The 22,552-nt window shown below is 44.4% G+C and overlaps 1 long non-coding RNA gene across 1 annotated transcript in view; it reads right to left on the bottom strand.

The window, feature by feature from the left end:
- The window catches only part of LOC146174011 (uncharacterized), a 46,563-nt gene that overhangs the window by 3,901 nt on the left and 20,110 nt on the right, over positions 1 to 22,552 (bottom strand). The window contains exon 2 of the long non-coding RNA XR_014702054.1: positions 9,965 to 9,997. This is a non-coding gene — a long non-coding RNA (uncharacterized LOC146174011). The remainder of the gene's footprint in view (positions 1 to 9,964; positions 9,998 to 22,552) is intronic.

The following is a 22,552-nucleotide window of genomic DNA, read 5'->3' as shown; positions in this document are numbered from 1 at the left end:
CCGACAAAAAGCTAAAGCTGAAAGTTTTATGCACATTTTCGTGCCGCTTTCTCACAATCAGTAAGCGCTGTGATCGCTTCGCGAAATATGTTTGGCTTCCAAAGCAGAAACCTGTATAATTTTCCTAACGTGTCATCCTCTCTTTCCGCTCTGCCCGTGGTCCATATGAGATATCGAATTTTGTCCTGAAGAATCGCGATTTATCTGCTTCTCCTTTTATAGCACTGCTCTTTGAAATGTCACTAGAACAAGGAGCCTTACTCTCTGAACTGAAAAACGCAAACGCCATTCTACTCAACAAAAGCAGTGATATTATATAGAACGAAAATTAGCAGCTACAGGCCTATTTTATTACGTGTATCATGTAAAATGCTTGAGCATGTCATTTACACTCACCTATATAATCACCTACAGAGTAACTTCTTTGCTCCGACACTGCATGTATATAGGGCTGGGTACTCTTGTGATACGCAAATAATTGAATTTATTCACGATATAGCAAATGCGATTAATAGAGGTATGCTGATTGACTGCCTATTTTTAAACTTTCGGAAGTCATTTGATGCCCTCTCTCAAGCTCTTCTGTAACATAAAATTTCCCTCCTCAATATGCCGGCAAATCTGTTGACATGGATTGAAGCATACCTATCTGGTTCTCGACGGTGAGAGCTCGTCAAGTGTTTCAATATTATCTGTTGTCCAGTTTTCGGCCCCTGCTATCCCTCATTTCTATAAATGATTTTGGTGGCCCTATCACTAGCCGTGTAAGGATGTATTCTGATAATTGCTGTATTTACAACAAAGTTGCTTGTAGAGGGGTGCCTGGGCTCGGGTTCGGGCCCGGGCCTGGATCTATTTGCCATGGGCGGGGCGAGCCGGCCAGATATATACGCCAATCCCGAGTACACGCAACTTTTGCAAACGCGCGAACATAGCCATTGTGCGCTAGGCGTTTCGAATTCAGCAAACCACCCAAGGCGATAGTGTCCGATGGAATTCTCACCCGACGCTGATCCGCCTGTCCCCTACGCCCCCCCCCCCCTCCCCCTCCTTTGTTATCTGACGTTTCATGTTTCATTTTCCGCTTCGACATTTACACCATGCAGGCCACCGGTGCGGCTTGCAGAAGAGGGGCAGAACTCTTATAGTCAAAGCATCCGCCGTGCTTAAGTTGCCTCGTGATTTTTCAGCATAGTCAATGCAGTCTTGATGCGCCTTGCAGGCCACGTAAAAGTATATATCGGTATAAATATAGTGAGCGAGATGATGAGGTCATCGAATACTAGGCCACAGAATTAACACATTGCTCATAGTTATAGCTGTGTGCTTTAAAAAAAAACAAACAAGATGTGTACGCAAAACATGTTCTTGCTAAGAACGCGTTAGTCATCCTAGCCAAAAGTTAGAGCAGCGAGGAAGACTTCGACGTTGCTGGATTCATGATCCGGACTCAGGTCAGGCCATGTCTGGGCGCTGGCCTTATGTCACAGCCCCAAGTCGGGGTGGGCCGGGCAAAGGTCTTTACAGTGTCAGTCGGGACCGGGCTCGGGCTAAGAATTTCGGCCCATGCACACCGCTAGTTGCTTATACGGAGGATAGTTAACATTTACAAAATGACCTTTTTTATTCATCATGGAGAAAATCTTGGAAAATCGATTTCAATATGTCCAAATGTAACTTCATGAGGCTTACAAATAAAAAAATCTGCAAATGCTAAATAATTATGACATAGAAAGAACGTACCTATTCTTTGCATCAGGATAAAAATATTGGGGGTCATTTTTCCTGCCAATCTGCCATGAAAAACTCACTTTTGCCACATAAAATTGAAGGCGTGTCGAATAATGAATTTTCTCTGAAGAAATTTTAAGTAACCACCAGTTAATCCAAAGCAAGCGTTATTTTCTTTTGCAAATATATATGCTGCTGACCTTTGTACATGAGAGTACATAAGGCAAGGTGATATTTCGCGGTTCGCGAGATTCTAATGCCGTACATCCAGTATAAGAAGTTCGGCACCACGCTAAATCTGATCATCTCATAATCATCTCACAAGCGCATTATGAAAGGATCATAATTTTTTTGGTTCGGCTTGTGATAGTGCTATATTGATGGCGTAATTATTACCACCGGAAGTCTGATAATACCCTAGAATTTGTATACGAATTACTCTCCTTAATCAAAAACAGACACTAAACTGATCTTTAATGAGTAACCTAACCACTGTCCGGATATTCGCGGGTGTGACACCTTTTCGTTAAGGCACCATCTTCCGGCTTTAGCTAATCGGCTGAAGAGTTTGTCCTATATATATTCGGTCTTATAAACATATGCATAAAGTCATTCACTTTCGATTTCTCAATACGACTGTTTCGATGCGCCAGATTTTTTGGTAAAGTTTAACCCCATGAAGGCCTGGTTTTAAGCTGCTGCATTTGCCGGTGTTACTGGCTGGCCAATGATCAGATTATAGCGCACAACCAGTATTTTGACTTGGCTGTGTATAACTTGAATTGCACTTGTTTTTTGCCAGTAATTGGAAGGTTTTTGGCGCTTAACGTCCTAAAGCCACTAGGGCTATGCGAGGCGCCGTAGTTGCGGCTTTGGAAATTTCGACCACCTGGGGTTCCTTAAAGTGCACTGACATCGCACAGCACATGGGCTCCTTGCGTTTCGCCCGCAACGAAAAGAGGCCACCTCAGCCGCGGGATCCGATTCGACGTCCTAAGGTCCAGCAGCCGAGAGCATTAACCACTCAGCCACAATGACACTGCTCCTAACATTAATGAAAAAAGAGGGACGGCAGCCGAGATGAAGCAAGACAAGCAATAAAAGTAACGTGTGCACTACGTAAAAGGAAAAACAATTGAGAATGCTAGAGATGTGGCGCTGAAATTTTTTCGGCAGCGTTTTACACTTTCTACAAAGCAAGGTTCTTGGTCAACGCATTCATTATATAAAACTTTACATCAACGAGAAAATCATTTTTCTTATTTCAGATTAACTGGAACAGGACTGACGTTAAAGTTTAATTTGCTCAATCTATTTACATCCTATATTCCTTCTCTGGTCATGCCCCGCCGTGGTGGTGTAGTGGTTTGGGCACTCGACTACTGTGCCCAAGGTTGCAGGATTGAATCCCGGCCGCGGCGGTCCGCTTTTTGATGGGGCGAAAAGCAATGCGCCCCTTTGCTCTGCAATATCAGTGCACGTTTAAGATCCCCAGGTGGTGTAAATTTCCGGAGCCCTCCACTACGGCGTCTCTCTCATAGGCTGAGTCGCTTTGAGACGCTAAGCGCCACATAACAAACGAAATCTTTGTTGGCCACGGTGTTTGCTTGATTGCTTTTCAACCTTCACCTAAGAGAAAACTGGTCTTTAGTTTATGTTGTAGCGAACCGCATGATTAACAAAGTTTGTACCTGTTATAGAAGAAGGAGGGCCGTCACGAGGCCGCATCTAGCTGTCTTTACTCCAACGATGTCTACCCGGCTATCAAATATGGCTACATGGCACTCAGTGCTCTTCGCTCCCCCATTCCCCAAACCTCGCCTTCTTCCTCCCCGTTCCGCTTACAGATGTCTGCGCGAATCTGCAACAATGGTGGTCTCTGAACAGAATGTTGCAGGACACAGATACGCTGACGTCTGGTTTATATACATTTTAAGACGTAAAATTCACGTAGCGAAGTATCTACAGTAAATGTCTGAGCACGTCCCCCCCTTCCCCCCTCCCCCCCCGCCTACCCCTCTAACTTCACTGCTAATTTCACATTTCCACGCTGTTCCGGGAAATCGCCATTCTCACATTCGCGCTCCACCTCTCTGCTCCCTACCCTTGGTATTCACATCATGTGAAAAACACTGCCAGCCCCATCCACTCCCAGAATCCAATTCAATCTCAACTCTCAGAAACGTAAACAAACAAAAACAGCGCCCCGCCATGTATTCTGTAGGGGAGATACTGCCGATGGCCGGCGTGCCGGCGTCGGATGACCACCACGAGCGAGATATCCGATGCGCAAGAGAGAGAGAGAGAAATAACATTTATTGCACCCGTCAAAAGGCTGGTGAGGATCCGAGGCGAAGCTCTGTCCCAACCATGTCCTCCCCCTCAGCCGTCGACCTGGATCCCTTGGATCTTAGCAGCGGCCAGGGCAAGACGGATGACTTCTCGTTGCCCTTTTTCGTCCTGCTTGAGAAGTAGTGCCTCCCAGGACTCATCTGTTCGGTCAGGTTCTAAAAATCTAGGACACGTCCATATCATATGGATCATGTCAGCTATGACATTGCAACGTTTGCACCTGGGGCTAAAAATTTCCGGGTGCCACTTGCTGTAAAGCTGGGGGTCCGGAAATACTCCAGTCTGTAGCTTACGCCACATAACCTCCTCGCTTTTGGTGAGTTGCTTACACGCTTTTGGTAGTACTGATCTGCCTAATTTGTAATGATTTAGGATTTAGGACCCAAAGAGTAAATGGCCGCTGTCTATAGGCGGATAATGGTGCCGAAAGGAAAAAAGACTATCGCAAACATGTTTAGACAGCACGCCGAGTGAAAACGTCGACAGCGGCTGAGCAGCGAGAACAGACTGCCTAGCAGCCCGCCGTATACTTCTATGCCCGATTACCTCGATCCAGATACACTGCTTTCATTTTTCTGTTGCGTGAAAGTATGTCGTAACTTCGGTCCCGTTTCGAGAAAGCGCACCGCCCAATCATCTTTTCCGCTAATTTCGACGTGTGAATGGGGGACGCTTGCTGATGATTGGTGGTACGCTAATTCATATCGTATAAATAATTTATCGGTAGCTCTTACTGGTAAACTGGGTGCGTAAAAGCAGGAGCGAGAAACGCTTCGATAGCAGGACCTCTTTTGATGCCGTGAAGCGGAGACGCTGAGGGCGACGCTCTACCCCCTCCCCCCCTTGCTGTCCCCCTGCTGTCAGCACAATCACTCATCTAGTCGTAGGGAAGCAATTTCCGGTGTGAAGCATGCCACAAAACTGCATCAACATCATTGTAGTTGGCTATAAAAATATGCCTTAAGGAGACGAGCGGCGGCGGGAACTTTCTTATTTAATTTCTTCTCTTTTATCGCGCGTCAAAGCTCGTTTACAAGGAGTTCAGCGCCTGTTCATTTTATTTTTAATAAACACGGTAATAAGCTGCCAACTATCCCAAAGTGTCGAGAAGGGCAGATATATATGCTTTATGGGCAATCTATGTGACCGTGGAATAACTGCGCCTCAAAACAGTAACCATTAGCCTCTCCACATTGCAAGCAAGGCCAGACATCGACATAAGCTACGCAATAAAAAAGCAAAATGTCATGGAAAGATACAGTTGGTTTGATGATTTCTGGGGGTATTAATTGAGCCTGCTGCCTGTTAGGGTCTTGAGTCTGGGCACCCGGATGGATGGATGGATGGACGGATGGAATGTAGGAGTGTCCCCTTTGAAACGGGGTAGTAGCAGTAGCTATCATGCTCATTTTCTACCAATATCTTAATTATTGATTTAGATTGGTTAACTAAACCATCGTTCTATTTATTAAATGTTTGTTTCTACATTACTAACATTATGTCACTTCTCTGCTTTTAAGCCACCAATCTTCCAGTCGTTTTTTGCTAGTTTCCACCGCCGGTTTATTCACCCGGCCACTGGTATCTCTAATCCCAGAGCTTCAGGAACAGTGACTGCGCCTGCATCAACTTTCGGATGGATACTATTACATTCGAGTATAATATGGTGAATGTTTTCCCTTGAGTTACCACATACAGCACATGCGTCATCTCCATTGCTAAATTTCTTTTTGTAGCTGCGTGTTCTAAGGCACCCTGATCTAGATTAAAAAAGTAGGGCACTGTCTCTTGAGTTATCAAAGAAATCTTCCTTCCTGATCTGCATTTTCCACTTTCGGTATAATTCCACACTCTGTTTCTTTTCCATCAAATTTATTCAAATTTTACTTTCTGTGTTTTTCACCGGTTGCTTAATGCTCTTTATTTCTCCGTCCTTGTAGCTAGCATACTTACTAGTTAGTTTCCTAGTTTTGTTCCTCCATTGTGAGTCAACGCTTTTTAAGTACAGGTATTTAAACACTTTGGCTACCCATCTGTTACTGTCCAATTTCCTCAGGCGTTCATCATATAATATTTTACTCTTAGCTTCCCGTACTTCGCAAGATGCCCAGCCCATATCCCAGTACCGCCTCATTTGTGGTTTTGCCGTGGGCACCTAGTGCCAATAGTCCGGCGTGGGGCACTAGCGCCATCTAACGAATACACTCGAAGCTACTTCGAGGGAAGGCTGCAGCGGTAGCGGGAGTTCAAACAGCGTCAGATGTTGAGTACGGCAGCAAGCAGCACTTGGTGCACCCCGCCCCGCTTGCCATCGTTAAATTGTCGCTGGACTTTATGGAAAAAAACAGCGCTGGTAGACGAAGAATGAGAAGAAAGATATACAACTGCGCTGACACAACGATCAAGGTCAGCCGCAGGAGCTGTAATCGCCACTGCCGGAGCATATAGACAAGGTCCGATGGCGAACTTGGGGCCACACTGTAGCAGCTGCTGGACGTCCTTAGGGCATTCGTTGGCACAGCCCAAAAAGTGAACACGATTGCTGGCCGGCACGTGTTTCTTTGGCACGAACGTTCGTAGACTTGGAATATCTCGCTGCCACAGAAATTTGGTGGTCCTGTCAATTACGAGTGCGAACTCGCGTGCGAACTCCTTGCATTGGGCGTTGACGGAAACGAAAGCGGAATTTGAAAATATTGCCAAAGCAGTCGGGATTGGTGTTGCCATTCGGAGCGTAAAATCTTACAAATCCGGTTTCCATGGGCGGCGTAATGGCCAGGACCACCAAATTTTCGCTTGTGTTTCTGTTGTGATTGCAGAAAAGTTTAATGTTATTACCGAAATTTCTGTTGTCACAACAACTTTTGTGTTAAAAACCGCACAGAAATTCTGCCGTAACAACTAAAAAGTTACTATAGATTTTTTCCGACTGGGATGACCTTTGATGGGCCAATTATAACCTTTTTCTGGGATGTTACGCAGGACGTTCAGAGCTAAGGGACTGGGATTGAATGATGGCTGCTAGAATGCGCGAAAATGAAAAAAAAAAAATCTTTTTCGAAATATTAGATCATTACTGATGCGATCGAACAGGCAAGTCTCCTTAGTGAAATTTGCTCTTTGCAATGCAGGTTCCGATAGCCATGCTTTGCACTCGTTTTTTTTTAGTGCTCTTTACCAATAATAAAAAAAAATCTAAACGAACGGCATGTTTGCTAGTATCGCCGGGTAGAAGGTATACGTGCTCTGATTTAGGCGCGGAAATATATGGCATACGGCATACGGCATACGCGAAGCTTAACTCTCACCTTCGTAGTGAAGCTTTTCGCTTCAAACTTCTAGAGAGCACCTTGGACCACTAAAGGGCGATGTGGGGTAAGACTCCCGACTACTGTTCTGGAGTACCCGGGCTCGAACTCGCCTCGGCGGCTGCGTTTCGATGGAGGCGAAACGAAGAGGCGTCTGTGTGCTGTGCGATGTCAGCGCACGTTAAAGATCCCCAGATGTTCGAAATTACTCCGTAGCCCTCTACTACGGCTCCTCATTTTCTTTTTCCACTCTCACTCCCACCTTCCTTCCTTCCCTTACGGCGCGGTTGAGGTGTCCACAGAAAACAAGTGAGACATTACCGCGCCTTTCTCTTCCTATAAATCAATCAGTTTTTTGTGCTGTATAAAGCATGCCATTTCAGCGCTTGTAACTAGTGGATGGATGCTGAATCAGAAGGAAATGGTATGATACCCACGTGAACTTGTCGCAAAGAACAATTGCAGAGCAGTTCCCCGAGAATGCTTTTCGCAATTCTGGGTTACGAAGACGGAAATAACTTTTCGACCGAACAAACTATATACACTTCGCGTAAAAACGTGCATCTTAGAGGACACAGTTACAAGCCGGTATACAGCTTCCTTGCGTCCCATTAAGTAGAAGCAATGTATGACTGTCACTTCGGTGCAGCAGGGTATGACAACAAGAGTTGCAGACATTCTAGGTTCTGACAAGAATGAGAAAAACGGAAAGCAGAGTTAACTGAACACGCTTGGGTGCATTGGCCGCGAAATCATTTGACCTACCTGCCTGAAGGCGTTACTAGTTGGTTACTGCAAAGATTAAGTGGAGAAATACATCACGAATGCGCGACCTATAGTTGGCGGTAAGAAGCCCTCCCTTCGCTTATTTATATAGCATCTGAGCGAACCCATACATAGAGAAAGGAGAAAGCTATTGCGGATAAATGTTAGGCTCTTTCTTCAAATATTGTGCTAATAAATGTTGACATTGTTCAAATGAATGCAGTCCCACTATTTTAACAATAGAAACTCGGCAACCTTACATCATATAAAAGTACGCGTGATAGACTACTGAAAATGTGTAAAAAAAAAAATAAAACATGTCAGGTAGCAAGTAAGGTCACAAGCAGGTTTACATGTTATGGAGGTGTTAGATCCTTGAGCCCTTGCATCTCAATGGGCTCATATGTATATTTAGGTTATTGGCGTGCTTAGGGAGCCGTTTAAAAACCAAGCATATTAGCGAAAGATAAAAGGGTCGGGTAAATGTGCTATTTCGGGTGCAATTTGTTTTTTACTGTGGGGTTGCGCATGAATTATTTTGCGCAGTCCAGACAGCGATGCCTACGAAAAAGCCAAATGCTATGAGGAGGTCACATTTGCGCAAGCGTTTCTTCGAACGTATCGAGAATGTTAATCTCGGCTAGTTGATTCTTTCATTAACTGCAAGCAGAGCAACGCAACGCAAAGTGAACAACTTATATGAAATCAGTGCTGTACTGAAGAGAATCATCAAAGCGACGCTGAATAATTTTTATCTTGTAGTGTGAATAGAACAGGCTTCGGAGATTAGTCTGAATTTTTCTCTTTGCATCCGCTAGAACTACGATTTAGCTCCGCTTCGGTCGGCATACTGTACATTATTGCAGTGAAGATCAATACTGCATGTACAGTAATGAGCGAATCATTGCCTTGTTCTGTCTGCTCTTTCTCGCCCTGTTTTATTGCAAGACTTAGTCCTGTTCAGGTCCTAGTATACTCCATTATCCGGTTATTAGGCCATTGTACTTGGTTTGTGTCGTTTGTGCTGTCTCTTAATACCGTGCTTATTCGTCGTGCTAATTGCTTTCCGAGTTGAAAGGCCGTCGAAAGGCATCTGCCGAGGAAAATCTCGCTTTATGTCGGTATTACAAGTGCACGTGTTTGTTCTGCCAATTTAAGCCGTAAATGTAGTTGGGCGGCAGGTGTTCAAGCGAGGAGGAAGAATTTTAGAGCATGGTCACTATGGCCCGTGAGCGCACTCAAGCGAGTGTATTTCGGGCATGCAGATATCATGGCCGGTACTGTATATAGAACATCGATGTATGCTCGAACACTTCTTAGTGCACTATAAGAGAAACGTCTTGTAGCTATGCGAGAAATGCTTGATTCGAAAAATGGTGCTCCCACTCCTCTGTTCCTGCTATGAATAAAATATTAAGTAAAGTCATATAGCTCACGCAATAGTGCGGAGACAATTGTTAATAGGAGCCGATAAGCGAGCGTCAATTAAAAAAATTTTGAAGTGCAAATAATTAGAAACCGGGCTAGAGAAAACAGTTTAAAATTTTTCATCACGATAGAATCAGTTATAGTGCTGTTTTAAAACTAGCACTTAAAGTGAAATTTATTACTGCTATAGAAACAAGCGGCTCCATACTTAAAGTAACATGTAAATATATATGTAGCTTAACGAGTATAAACACTGCATTTTTGGGTTTGAGATTTTCGCCTATGTTATTAAGCATAGGAGGTTACTGTACACTCAACACCACATGACATTCGCGTATGATCGAACGTTTAATACTTTGTAATTGAATTTCACTTCTCACCTGTTGGTTTCGGGTTCAACAGCCGAGCGATAACTGTGATGTCAAAGTCATGTCCAGGGCATGTGAGGTACGAAAAAAAGAACAACAATGTAAACGTTCCTCGTCCGTTTGAATTCACTGGCTGCTAAATCCACTCTGCTATATGAACAGGAGTATAAGCGACGAGTCAGCGATTATATTGTTGGTTGTCCATGCCACGCGGCCTACACTTGATTGTGATTCACAGCCATCTCTAGGCATGCTGTAACCAAAAACCAAAACGGCCCAGGAAAGCAAATTCAATTATAAAAAATTCAGCGGTGGTAGAGGTAAGCCACGTGGGGATTAATACACAGGAATGTCTGCCGCATTATTAACAAGAAAAAAAAATGCCATCAAATGCTGGAATCTATACACCTTTAAACAGGTATATTCGCGTAAGCTATTGCTTCCGACTAAAATGTGGATGAGCCAAAATTCTGAGTCCGGGCCTGCCCCCTACCTCCGCAGCTCTCACATGGCTTTTGCCAGAGCTGGCCTTATGCGCAGACGGCCCGCCCGTTCTAGTATGATTGCAGCTCAAGCGATGACCCATAACTATTTCGGGACGATGGGTTTATTTAAGAATTCGAAATATTAAGTTCTCGTGTTTAATGTGACATACTTGTACAGCGTATTGAGGCACGACGCATACACAGCTAGAATAATATTTCTAAATGCTAACACAAGCTTTGCAGCAATTAAGGCTTGATGTGTTTGCAGCGATGTTGGATCATGAACACGGGAGCGCTGAAATTCCTTTCAGTGCTCCACCTTGCTGGTAGAGCTACTAGTACGCGCTTAGCAAAAAGAGCAAGTACTTTTTTAACAGCTTGGTTTTCCCAAGAACGTGTGAAGTCCAATTATGGGCAAGGGCGGACACTGTGACCATGCACTCAGTATGCTCGTCTCCCTCACCGTGTGCCTTTGACGGCACCAGAAATGCGGGCCGCCATGACATTGTCTGGTCTGAAAAATGATGAGATGACTGTAGCGCTACGGGTGCTTTACTATAGGTCTTATGCACCGCTTCCACTGAGGCTACGTCTAGGACAGGAACAAACCACAACTATGACGTATGAGAGGGAAACCATTGGTGTGAATCTGGAAACGTTCAGTATAATGTCTCTGTTGACTACGAGGGCGCATGAGCTAGAGACGGAGCGACGTCGGGGGAGAACTCAGATGATTTCGCGTTGGGAGAAAAACATTTAATGTTGTGAACTCGAGACGCCTAGCGCAGCGCGATCATTAGCGCTTTAGAAAAAGTCGCGTATGCTCGGCATCGGCGTGCCCGGCCCTGTCCAGCCCGAGCCCTAGGCAGAGCACTCACGAGAGGCCGAGTCCGTGCATACCTCAAATCGGAATAGCCAAACTGTGCGCTACCACAAATCACACAAAAGTGGTCGAAACGAAAGCATGGCATGTAACACGTTTCGGGTAACTTCATAAAGCATCGTATGGGCTAATGGATGGTGCGTTTCTGAAATCGAACGAATAATTTAAGCCCTACATAAACATTAACGGAGAAAAAGTGTCACTAAAGTCCAGCGAAGAGCTGCCTTGTGAATAATGCAGATAGCTATGAAATTTCCCCCGAAACTGCCTTTGTGCAAAAAAATAAAGAAAATATAATCTTCCATGGCTCTACCTGCGGCCGCCTGTTCCCCAGAGAAGTTATTCTATTAACGTAGCTAATCATAGTGTTTATTATATGGTAAACTAACACGAGAACTAATCATCAGGTTGAAGTTGGAATGGTTTTTTACAGTTCTCGCATGAAGCATGCAGACCAGATCAAGAAATCGCTAAGCCTCGATGCGTTCTCATTGACATGTTCCTTTTACTTAATGGCTTGAAACCATATCTAACTTTTTTTTAGTTTGTTGAGAGCGCGATCTTACATTCAATCATAAAATTAAATAATAAACGCTTCTATATCAGTTATTCTTCATTGCCTCCGACTATTCAACGGGTTGGTATTGAGAAAAAGCTTTCAGGCGTCGTGTGCTGGATTTTGGGAATAGAAATGAGTTAAAATAAGAAGTTGATCTAAGACTGCGGTGCGCAAAACCATTACAACTCTGTGGGTAGAATTTATTTGCTTTATCAAAACCAGAACATCGCCGTTCGTTATCTTTGCTTTGGTGTCAAAGCACGTAGGCTCGCCAGGTAAAGGAAAACGAATACAACTGCACCTGAGAACCACCACAGTACATGATGCCAATATGACTGCGTCCGATATACCTACCAGAACGAAGACTATTTCAGGTTAACCTACTCATCGAAACACAAAGTTAAAAAGAAACACTTAAGGCCAGTCGATGAACTTTCCACAATTATGTGGCCTTTTATGGCTTCATTAGACTCGTGTAGGTTTCCGGCAGCAATAAAAGGCGCAGCAATTGCTATAGAAAGGCACATGTAAACAAAAAGAGCGTTTTCCGCCGCTGAACTAAAACCCGCATGTAAAGACAAAGTAAAAGTCTCCGTTGACTCGGCAATATACCAGCTTTATTGAGAAACAGCTAATAGCAGCCACAATACCCTTGTTGAAAGTTTTGGTTTGGGTTGCGCGTAAAAGATTAGTTTCGAACAGAATTAGCTTCTCTGTACTGACAACCGGTATACTGAGACAATAAATTAAAAAAAAACGGGCTAGTTCGAGTAGTTTTGCTTTACTTGTGTCGACCTTTCGTTTTATCGCAACTTCGTGCACACTAACACAATTTTATCACCGGGTGCACAGAGGGAAGAACAATTACACTACCAGGGATCTGAAATCTGAAGGACTTTACGTCAGTATATCAAAAATTTAAACATTTTCGACTGATGGACCGAAATGCGATAGCAGCAAAAAGATCCCGGAACGAATGAAAGCTAATAGGTGAACAAGGGCTAGTCAATGATCAGATAGATGATTATTTTTCGTCAAATGTGCATATGATAACGACTGGCAACTTTGGAATACTTGCTTTCATTCACACCCTGATTGAGGCTCTCGAATTCCACTTCCCCTCATCACTCATCGTTGATTTATTTTTACGGATAATTAATCTTCGGTACACAAACAATGAAGTCATAGTGGAGTAAAGAAACAACATAAATAGGCACAAAAATGTTAATTGGTATATTTGCAGATGTGAATTATTTCTTTTCATATTAGAATGCTGTGTTGCAGAAAAGATTTCGATTTTTCAGTTGATTAGGCGGACGCAGCTGCCATAGGACTGGGCCTGCAGTAAGTGTTGTGTGAGTAGGACGATGATGACGATTATTGTATTTTAGATAACGGTAGGTGCGGGCGTTCATTTAACCTTCAAGTCATGTTCGCCTAGTTCCACAGCGCACAAAATAGGTTCCTTTAATTCGATATTTCTTATTTTATGCCCGGCATGTTATATTGATTATAGAGTCGTGGCTCATGATTTCGTAGATTTCCTTCAGTGTCTCCGGTAAAGGTGCGTATTGTGGCGGATTGAACTGCTTAACACTACTAACACAGACTAGGAACATTAATCGGCCCTGAAGTCTTGTTTTTTGCTCAACACTTTGCCGCCCTCGTGCCTTTTGAGCGTTTTTCTCATAGGCTGCTGATAACGAGAGAGCGTTCACCTACTCAATATCAGCACAAAACATCACTTACCCTACGTCTGCGTACATCTAAAAGGTTACTAAATGGGCTGAAGGGGAATAACTGTAATAAATCCAGGGATCAATTTTAAAGTGACCAACATCAGCTGAGCGCAAATAAAACAACCAGCTAGAGGAAGAGCTTCAAAATGTACTAGAAACAAAATGTAAATGTGATCTTCTTGATTGGATTGAACTCTGCATTGTAAAAGCCAGTTGTGAATTTTTTAATTTTCTGTTGCTTTTATAATTATCATACGTATTATAATAACAATAAACAGCTAATAGTGGACGCTTCACGTCCATGCAGCTCTCTGGTCGTTTATGGCGATAAAGTTCGGTTTTGTGAATAAAGAGCAAGGCGTTTACTGGCGCTTGGCGGTTTAGAAGGTGTTTAGGTTTGTTTTAAAAACGTATATGACGACGTCTTACGCAGTCGATAAACAACGCCAGATAAGCTTTTGAAACAAAGAGAAACACACACCAAATCCAGGGAAGTATCAACTGAGGGACATGGAAAACTCACGGTTGTGCGTTAGTGGCGCAAACCATCACTGCGTTCAGGTAAAAGCGGAATGTGCCAGAGATGCACATAATTTCATTTAGGTTCTATCACTTGAAGGGTGGAAACAAAGCTTTCTGATCCTAAGCATATATTGCCCTGCGAGACAGAAAAAGCTGGCCTTATAGCACCTACACCAGCCCGGAGTAGCAATAGGGGGGAATAACCCGATAACTGTAGTGAGGGCTTCAACACCTCGCGCATGGTATGAGGCTATCGCCACAACAGTCTCAAAAGGAACATTCTATATGACAGCCACAGCCACCACTGAAAAAGGACTCTGGCTCAGAAGTTTCAGATTATCCGTCCCGCACAGGAAACAATATCACAAGAAACACGTGTCATGACCTTACATTTATAGAAAAAAAAAAGTCTCACAGATGCCTTAGAACAACCTGGAAGAGGATTTACGAAGTGTTAACCAGATGATTAGCCTCTCAATCCACACTGCGAGCTGCACCCGCCAACTTGCCCAGCTCACCACAGGGCAAATTCAGAAAGATGCCACCCCGAAGGAGCATATAATACAAATGACTGAATGGGCCAAACACGTAATGGGGGTTAACTCCCACAACACTCAAGCGAACCAAAAAACCGAAGAAACGCCGGCAATTGATCGCATCTCCCCTACCCGTGGGAGACTCGAAAAGGGTTACCACAGGAGCAAAAAGCAGTCACCCAGGAGTCGATTCGCATTGCTTCACTGACAAAGCAGGCACAAGATTTTGTAACACAGTCATCGCGGAAGAAATCGGAAGACTTCTGTCAATCTATAAAGGCTACATTCGTTTCAATACAACATGAAGAATATTGAACTATATGTTGAATCAGGCAAATACTAAACAAGCCACCAACATGACATTCTTGAGGGTCACCCACAATGTTGACTGCGCAAAAGATCTGCTGGAATCTCTCAAGAAGGGAAATTTCGGACCATACGTACCCCCCCCCCCCCCCCCCTTCCCCCTATAACGCCGATGACACTTTAATCAGGCGTTGGATGCATTGATAAAGATAGCAGAGCGCTACGCAGCAGCGCGGTCAGCCACACGAATCAAATACCCAGGAGCGATTCGCATGACCATTTTCAAAAGATGAGCAACGGACATCTTGAAGCCGCCCTCACATAATCATTGAGAAGTTGTGCGTAGAAAGGGAAGTTCTACCAAAACGGCGACGCTGTAGAATAGAACTATGCCAAAACCAGTCTATTCCTCGCAATCACGACCCTTCGTCCGATCTCGATAATATGTAGTTTTAGCAAGCTATATAAGAGTCATTAACTCTCATTTGAAAATGGAAGTGTAGATCAAAGACTTCTTCCCTTAAGCAATGTTGATATGTCGTAGAGGGTTATTTGGCACAAGAAGATCCTCGAGGCACTGCAGATGAAGTTATGTGATGTTAGGAAGATAGTGAGAGACCGGAAAGCGTGGCGTGACATGGTCCATAGGGTCACGAAGAGTCGGACACGATTGAGCGACTGAACTGAACTGAACTGATGTTTTGTCCGCAGAAGGGACGACGAGGTGCTGAAATTCCCAAGCACATAAGCACTGAGAGCACCTTCTAAGAGACTTAGACTTAAAGAAGGCATCTGAGAGCGCACAGCATGAGAATTCCTACAAGCGATGAGGACCCTGTACTGAGATGAACAACTCTTCAGCTATGTAGCAAAATTAAGACTCTTCTAACGAAGGGGACAGATAGGATGTATGGAGGACACGTGCGCAGATCCCCCACAAGTACCCAACCTAAGTGCCCCAAAATGAGCTATTATTCCGTCTGCATTGTTCAATATTCTGAACAAACTCGGACGAATGGATGACGTTTTATACGGAAACGACATCAGAGTTTACGCAACCGAATTCTTACATGCACCGAAAGGGAAGCCCTATAAGAAGTGGCAGATAAGATGCCCGATTTTGCAAGCATCAGTTAACTCGAATTCTTTCTGGAGAATTTGACGGTTATGCAAACCAAGGAAAAATGCACCTTACTTCAGGGTAGCTTCACCTCTGCTTGGCATGTCGCAGAACATCAATGGTGAAGAACGGTCCTACGAAGTTGGTCGTGCACATCATGCCATCCAAACTACCCTAAGTAACATTGAAGTAATGAAGGCGTGAGATAGAGACACTGTTCGCTTAGGGAATACACTAGCAGTGAGTCGTTACACCGAAGATGTCCTGCTCGTATGCAAGCTAAGCATAGCCCTTGCGCAAAGCTTAAAGGTGGCTGCAGACTGTAATAAAACGCGTAAGGGTAGCGGTGACATCCGAGCGCTCAGATGCAAAACATTCAAAGCTAACCTCTACGAGCACAACCCAGGTGTCCATAAAACAAAGTTCACCTATTGAATACTCATAGAGTTACTCTTTCCAATGTTGCAACTGCCGTCATCTATGTACTTCTGAAGCTCATTGGCCATGCCGGCGACGCAGGGGCAGCAGTTACATGGGAAATGTTGAAGCCGCTGTTCAGGTGGCCATAGCATCGTGTTGCAATGCGAGATAAGCAATTCTTTAACGAGCATCGACAGCAGCACGACCGCTATCAGTAATAGAAGCAGGTAACATTTTCTCTGCTTCGCGACATGCTGAGGACTCTTGTAAGGCCCATCCTTCTGAAATGTCAACCCTCGATGCCTTCTGTTGCGGCTACCAATCTATTTAGCGCCTTCCCCGCAAGGTTTCTCGCCAGCGCAAATGCGCATATGAATGTTTCTGAAGAGCGAACCAGTCCCACTATGCTCTGCAGGCAACGAAGGCTGATCACAACCTCATCATCATTTTATTGTGTTAGCGCTACTGGGATTATTTAAGAGCTTCGCGGTATTGCGCTATACTACTGCACGTAGTACCTCATGAATTCAACATATGGCGCCACGTACTTGTGCAAGGCTTTTTTTTTTTTTTCATCTCGTGCTGCGCAGCAAACAGCGTTATCTTCGTCTAGTTCTATGCAGCGAACATCGTTTTCATCGTGCCCAAGCACGAGAGCCGCAGCTGATGCCTCCTCATGTAAGACTACAACACACTCTTGCGCTGCTGCAGTAGTCACAGTCGTCTTCGTCGACATCCAACTGTAAAGACCTCTCGCGCTGTGGATTAAACATCGCCCCGTCCATGGTGATGATGGAGGGAGATTGCCAAAGAAATACGATGAGGATAGAACATGTTCGGTATGCACTCATATATTATGACTACCAGCTTAACGGTGTCGCTCAGGGCGAAAGTATAAAACAGTTGCACCTTACCTGTACTCACCTGTGGAGCTGAAACGTGAAGGCTAAAGAAAAGAGTCCTACTTAGGCTGAGGACAATGGAGAGAACTATGGATTGGCAGGTTTACGGTAAAAGATAAGAAGCGTGTAGATTGTCTCAGCAAAATAACTAGTCCTATTTACGTAGTTGAAAGCAAGAAGAAATAGGCATGGGCAGGGCACGTAGTGTGAAAAGAGGAAACCGGTGGCCGCAAAGGGTGACAGATTAGATTCTACGGGAATTAAAGCGTAGCTGGAAGAAGCAGAAAGTTAAGTGGGGAGATGATGTCAAGAAGTCCGCAGGAGGCAGGTGGATGCAGATTGCAGAGGACCAGGACAGGGTTAATTGGAGGAATATAGGATATGCCTGTATTCCCTCCTACATTTAACATATGTAAGTGCGCCACAAACTAGAGCCACGTCTCTAACGGCAGGGCATAACCGTATCAAACAGGCTATCAAGACAACTGACCAACGAGGAGACTTACAACCACTTTCCAAGAAGTCTACCAAGCGTGGAAGCGAGCTTAGTTCGATGGGGCAGCAGCGACTACTGAATCGGCCGATGGCCAAAGCTTATAAAACTTGGTTCAATGAGAGTTTAATATCTAGGAGTTTTTGTTGAGAGTATGGAGCGTATGGAGCGTAGCCAAGGTCAAATGGCGATTTCTGTGCAAAGTAAAGTGCAAGCCAAAACCACCTTACCCAAGGTCTGCGTCACCACAAGGGCCGGCTGCCGTCAACCCTCTAATCCGTAGTCATGAGCTACTTGAGGTATAAGTCCTACTGTGCTCCTAAGGTAAGAAACTCGAGTTACAACTCTTGCTCTTCTCAGATACGATATTTATTAGCAAACGACCATAGACAAGACCACACGTTAGTGTGTGATGTGGGGTATAGAGTAGCATGCAAAGTGGTGCGACAATTCTGGTGGTCACGTATGTAGTGCATGTCGAATTAAATCTGAGACGATCGATGACGTGCAGCCTCCTCATGGGTTTGTTTGTACCGTCCTGAATACTTAGACTTTCAATGTAATGTATGTATCAACTCATATTTAACCTTCCATTCACAGAAGCGTTAGAGTAGATTGGTCTTATGTCACCTTCAAAAGTGCTGTTACGTTGGCGGTGACAAAAACGAACAACACACAGAATGCGGATTCAGTGGAGACAGAATCACAGCTCCAAATTCTTGCGCGCCAATAATTCGACGCCCAAGTCTGCGGAACGATAACGCACAAGTTACCAGTATCAGGTAAAACTCCCTCGAAGGTGACGTTACGACTGACCTTATGCAGGCATGCCATCCCCAAGTTGTCATTGCAGGTGTTTCCGTAGACATGGGGAGGAGTGACCATATTTTTATATTTATTACTCGGAGACAACAAGACGAAACTGTTGAAAGATACGGCCGGTCAGTGGGATCTAACGGACGTGTTCCGGAAGTCGTTGGAGCGGACCTCTGAGACCCTGATGCAGACAAAACCAGATCACAGCTTGACTTAGATTCTAGAGCACAAGGGCCAGGCGTAATGTTTAGCAACGGCGTTTTGCCTGGTAAAGGGGGGCATGCCTTGTCCAGACTTTCACTTTGCTAATTTTTCACAGCAATACCTAGATGTCTTGCTAAAGTACATAACAAAAGGAAGAGGACCATTCCTAAGGCACTTTCCGAGCTTTAATACGAATGAATGAAACGATTATGGCAACACATTGTCCTCGGATTGCTGCATGACGTCTGCTCAAAGTTTATCGGTAATGCGAGTGCGCAAAACATGTGGCAGCTGTTCCGTATCCGACCAGGGAGACAGAAATACCGTACATCGGGAGAAAACAACTGCTTTCCGCATGTGCAGAACAGCTGGACAATTCGGGCTGACGATGTGGTTTTCCTCAACCTAGTAATATACCTTAGTTCCATTTACACTAAAGGCTCCAAATCTCAAAATATACCAGGTTACTCTGCACAAAGGCATCAAGGCGACGATCCACTTTCCGATATGTCTGAGATGCACTCATTTTATCAAGTGCAAACACCTCAGGCTCATCATGGAACCAGACGGCAGTACAGTTTGGGACGTAGCAACCTTATGGAAAGCTATATTAGATCTCCTCTTCCAGACAACAAGCAACGTTTGAACGATGGTTAGAATGCCCAGCCCCTGCCTTGCATCGCTTATAATTATATTCCTTAAGTCGGGAAAGGCACACAATGAAGTTAGCAATTTTTGGTTGATATCACTGTTACTGATGCTAAGCCATAGGCATAATCGAACGCTTTTTCTATGCAGGCCGAAGTGCCAAATTTTATGGCCGTCGAGCCCAAATGAACCAGCACTCGCCTCGGGCACCGAGGCTGTGGCTGGCTGCGGCCTAAATGAGAGCTTTAAATGAAGGTGTGTTTCAATTAAATGAATCAATAACCTCAAGCATAGAGACTTAAAAGATATAGATTCCAGGGCCCGCTTGCACAAAACAATCTTAAGACTGTCTTAGCTAAGTCCAGACTTAACTGGAGTCTATAGAATAGGCCACTAGCATGGACGCTTAAGACTGGAGTCAAGACTGGGCTTTAGTGCTGACTTGAATAAGTCGCTTGTATGATTACGACTCTAGTGCTGTCTTGGTTAAGACACAAGGACGCCAGGTGTCTAAGTAGAGAAATTAGGGAAATACAGGGATGCGCTGGCACTGTCCCTGCTGTAAGATGTACACATTCCGTGAATTTTGCGTTGTGTAAAATCCGTGCTATTGCTTTTTGCGGCTTAAGATTGTGTTACGAGGAAAAATGCCCCAAGTGGTTTGAGGCCATTCTGGGAAGCCACTCTGGTGAACATGAACCCGAAGCGTTCGACGTTCGGAACACGAGCCGTCTTAAATAAGCTTGGTCTTTCTAAAGACACCATTTAAGTCTGGACTTAGCTCGGACTTTATCGTGCAAGCCGGCCCAGGAGTATGTACTCCAGACTTCAGAGAATGTCAAGTCATTAACAGAAACACGGAACAGCTAACAAGAGATATTAAGGAGGCAAGACAGATAAAAAGCCTGAAAAGCAATTGTTAGAGCATGCCTTCTGCATCACTATCAAGAAAATAATTGTTCTTTTTTTATGGTGGGAACGAAACCTAGAATATGTAGCACTACTGATTGCAGTGTGATATGATATCGAGATGCCTTCTGATGCACACACCTTGTATAAAAAGATGTCCGGCATGTAATAAATATTAATTTGAAAGTTAGCGCATGTGTTGTCTTCTTCGTGTTGTCCGTGTTTCCGAGCGCTACAGTGTTCGTTATATAGATGCCCTTATTAAGGAATTCTTCAAACCTGCTCAAGAATTCCGCCTCGCTACGAAGACAAAGATCTCGGCTCTTAAACATCCCGAGTGGAGGTCCACATTCTTCGAATATTTAACACAGTTTAGGAGGTCAAAAAATTTTGTTTACAACTCCAGAAAAAGCCTCCTTGCGAGAACGTTGCTCTGCAAGGTTTTCCAGTTAGGACGCAATAAAGCTACCCATGGTCAACCGTGGCTACTATTACACATCTTTGACACCATGCCAGTGGCGCCCATATCATATATACCTAGACGGCAGGGATCTCACGCACCACATTTGCAGGCTTCCAGGCGGATTGTCGCTATCTCACAAAAGACTAAGTGCCGGCGACCATATTGGCTCTTCTCAAATCTCCCAATACTAAAACGATTCTCATCTCATATAGCTTATAGTGATCATTCGACATGAAGGGGTCGAGGGAAGCGAGGTAGTGCATGTCAAGGAGGATATTAGCTCGATGGTTTACCAGCCCCAATTATACCGCTTTCGTTAACCAATTCACATCGGGATAAACATTGGCAGAAACGTATCAGGTCAAAGTTCCGGAGGCCTCCGCACTGACGCCGCACAAAGTTTTTCCCATGCGCGGTTTCCTTGGCATTCAGACTATCTGATTCTGGAAACAGGCAAACGTCCTCTGCCACACAGGAAACTGCCACACGGAGTACCTGACTAGCGCTTCGCACGAGCTAACACATGCATGTCATGAATGAGATATACTGTATTTACTGCACATAACCGTTTGCCTCTTAAATGACACCTGCTGCACTTTGTCACATTACCTAGGTTAACAGCTACTTGCCTCATGCAGAACGCACATACATACGAGCACTGGAGGTGGAGCTGTTGGGCGATGCCGTGGTCGTTCATGGTAGAATCGTCCACCTGGTATGTAGAGCAGTAAAATTTAACGGATCCTTTCACTAATGGAGCTCACCAATCTGTTCGTCAATTTGCCATTTCCCATAGGCTTCCTCCATCCTAAAACATTATTTTATCTTCGAAGGCCCCAACATGAAACTCATTTGATGATAAGCATGCAACCACCTTAATGGACTGCTGTAGTTATTGACAATGTATAGATAACACATTTTTCAACGAACCACATTGGCTAAGGTTAAAATTAGGCTGTGGAAAGCTTTATTTTCTATTTTCGAACGTACTATTGGCACGTTGTTTTTGGACTGATCTCATGAGCAGCTCATTTATTGTTTAATGGCATCGTCACCGGTTATCGTCGACAAGAAAGCACCTGGCGCAGCGAATCTAGTAGTGAAAGCAAATGGTTTTAGGACACTTAAGTAATTATTTATATAATATTTCCCCTGCAGTCGAGAATGAGTGTAGCCCGTTATACTTAGTGACATGGACGAAGGCATAATATTTTCTATTACTTTTGGGTAGCCTTACCATAATATATGTAGTGCGGTGGTAAAGAAGGTAAAGAAATCGCCGGTGACCAACCAAATTCGCTAAGGACCGATCGACGTAAGCTACCAGAATGTTGAAAGTCCTCGTTAAGCGTCTTGAATGGACGCCAGCGCCGTGTAGCTCTGGCCGCTGTGTTCGAAGCAGTGACATTCTGTTTTGAGTCTCTGGTCCCTAGTGGTTTCTTTATTAACTGCTGTTTTGCCACTTGTCCTAGTTCATCACGCAGTGCACATGCAACCGCCCTGGCTATTTCGCAAGACCTACAGCAAGGCTAGTTCTGCAGCTTGGCATCCTGATATCAGGTTCTTGCTTTTACGCGCCACTACTTCGTAAAAAG

This window comes from Amblyomma maculatum, chromosome 11, assembly GCF_055883805.1.
Source record: "Amblyomma maculatum isolate TAMU_Amacu chromosome 11, ASM5588380v1, whole genome shotgun sequence".
In the NCBI taxonomy this organism is placed as follows: domain Eukaryota; kingdom Metazoa; phylum Arthropoda; class Arachnida; order Ixodida; family Ixodidae; genus Amblyomma; species Amblyomma maculatum.
The sequence above is the reverse complement of the archived record's forward strand: the minus strand, read 5'-3'. Positions and strand labels throughout refer to the sequence as shown.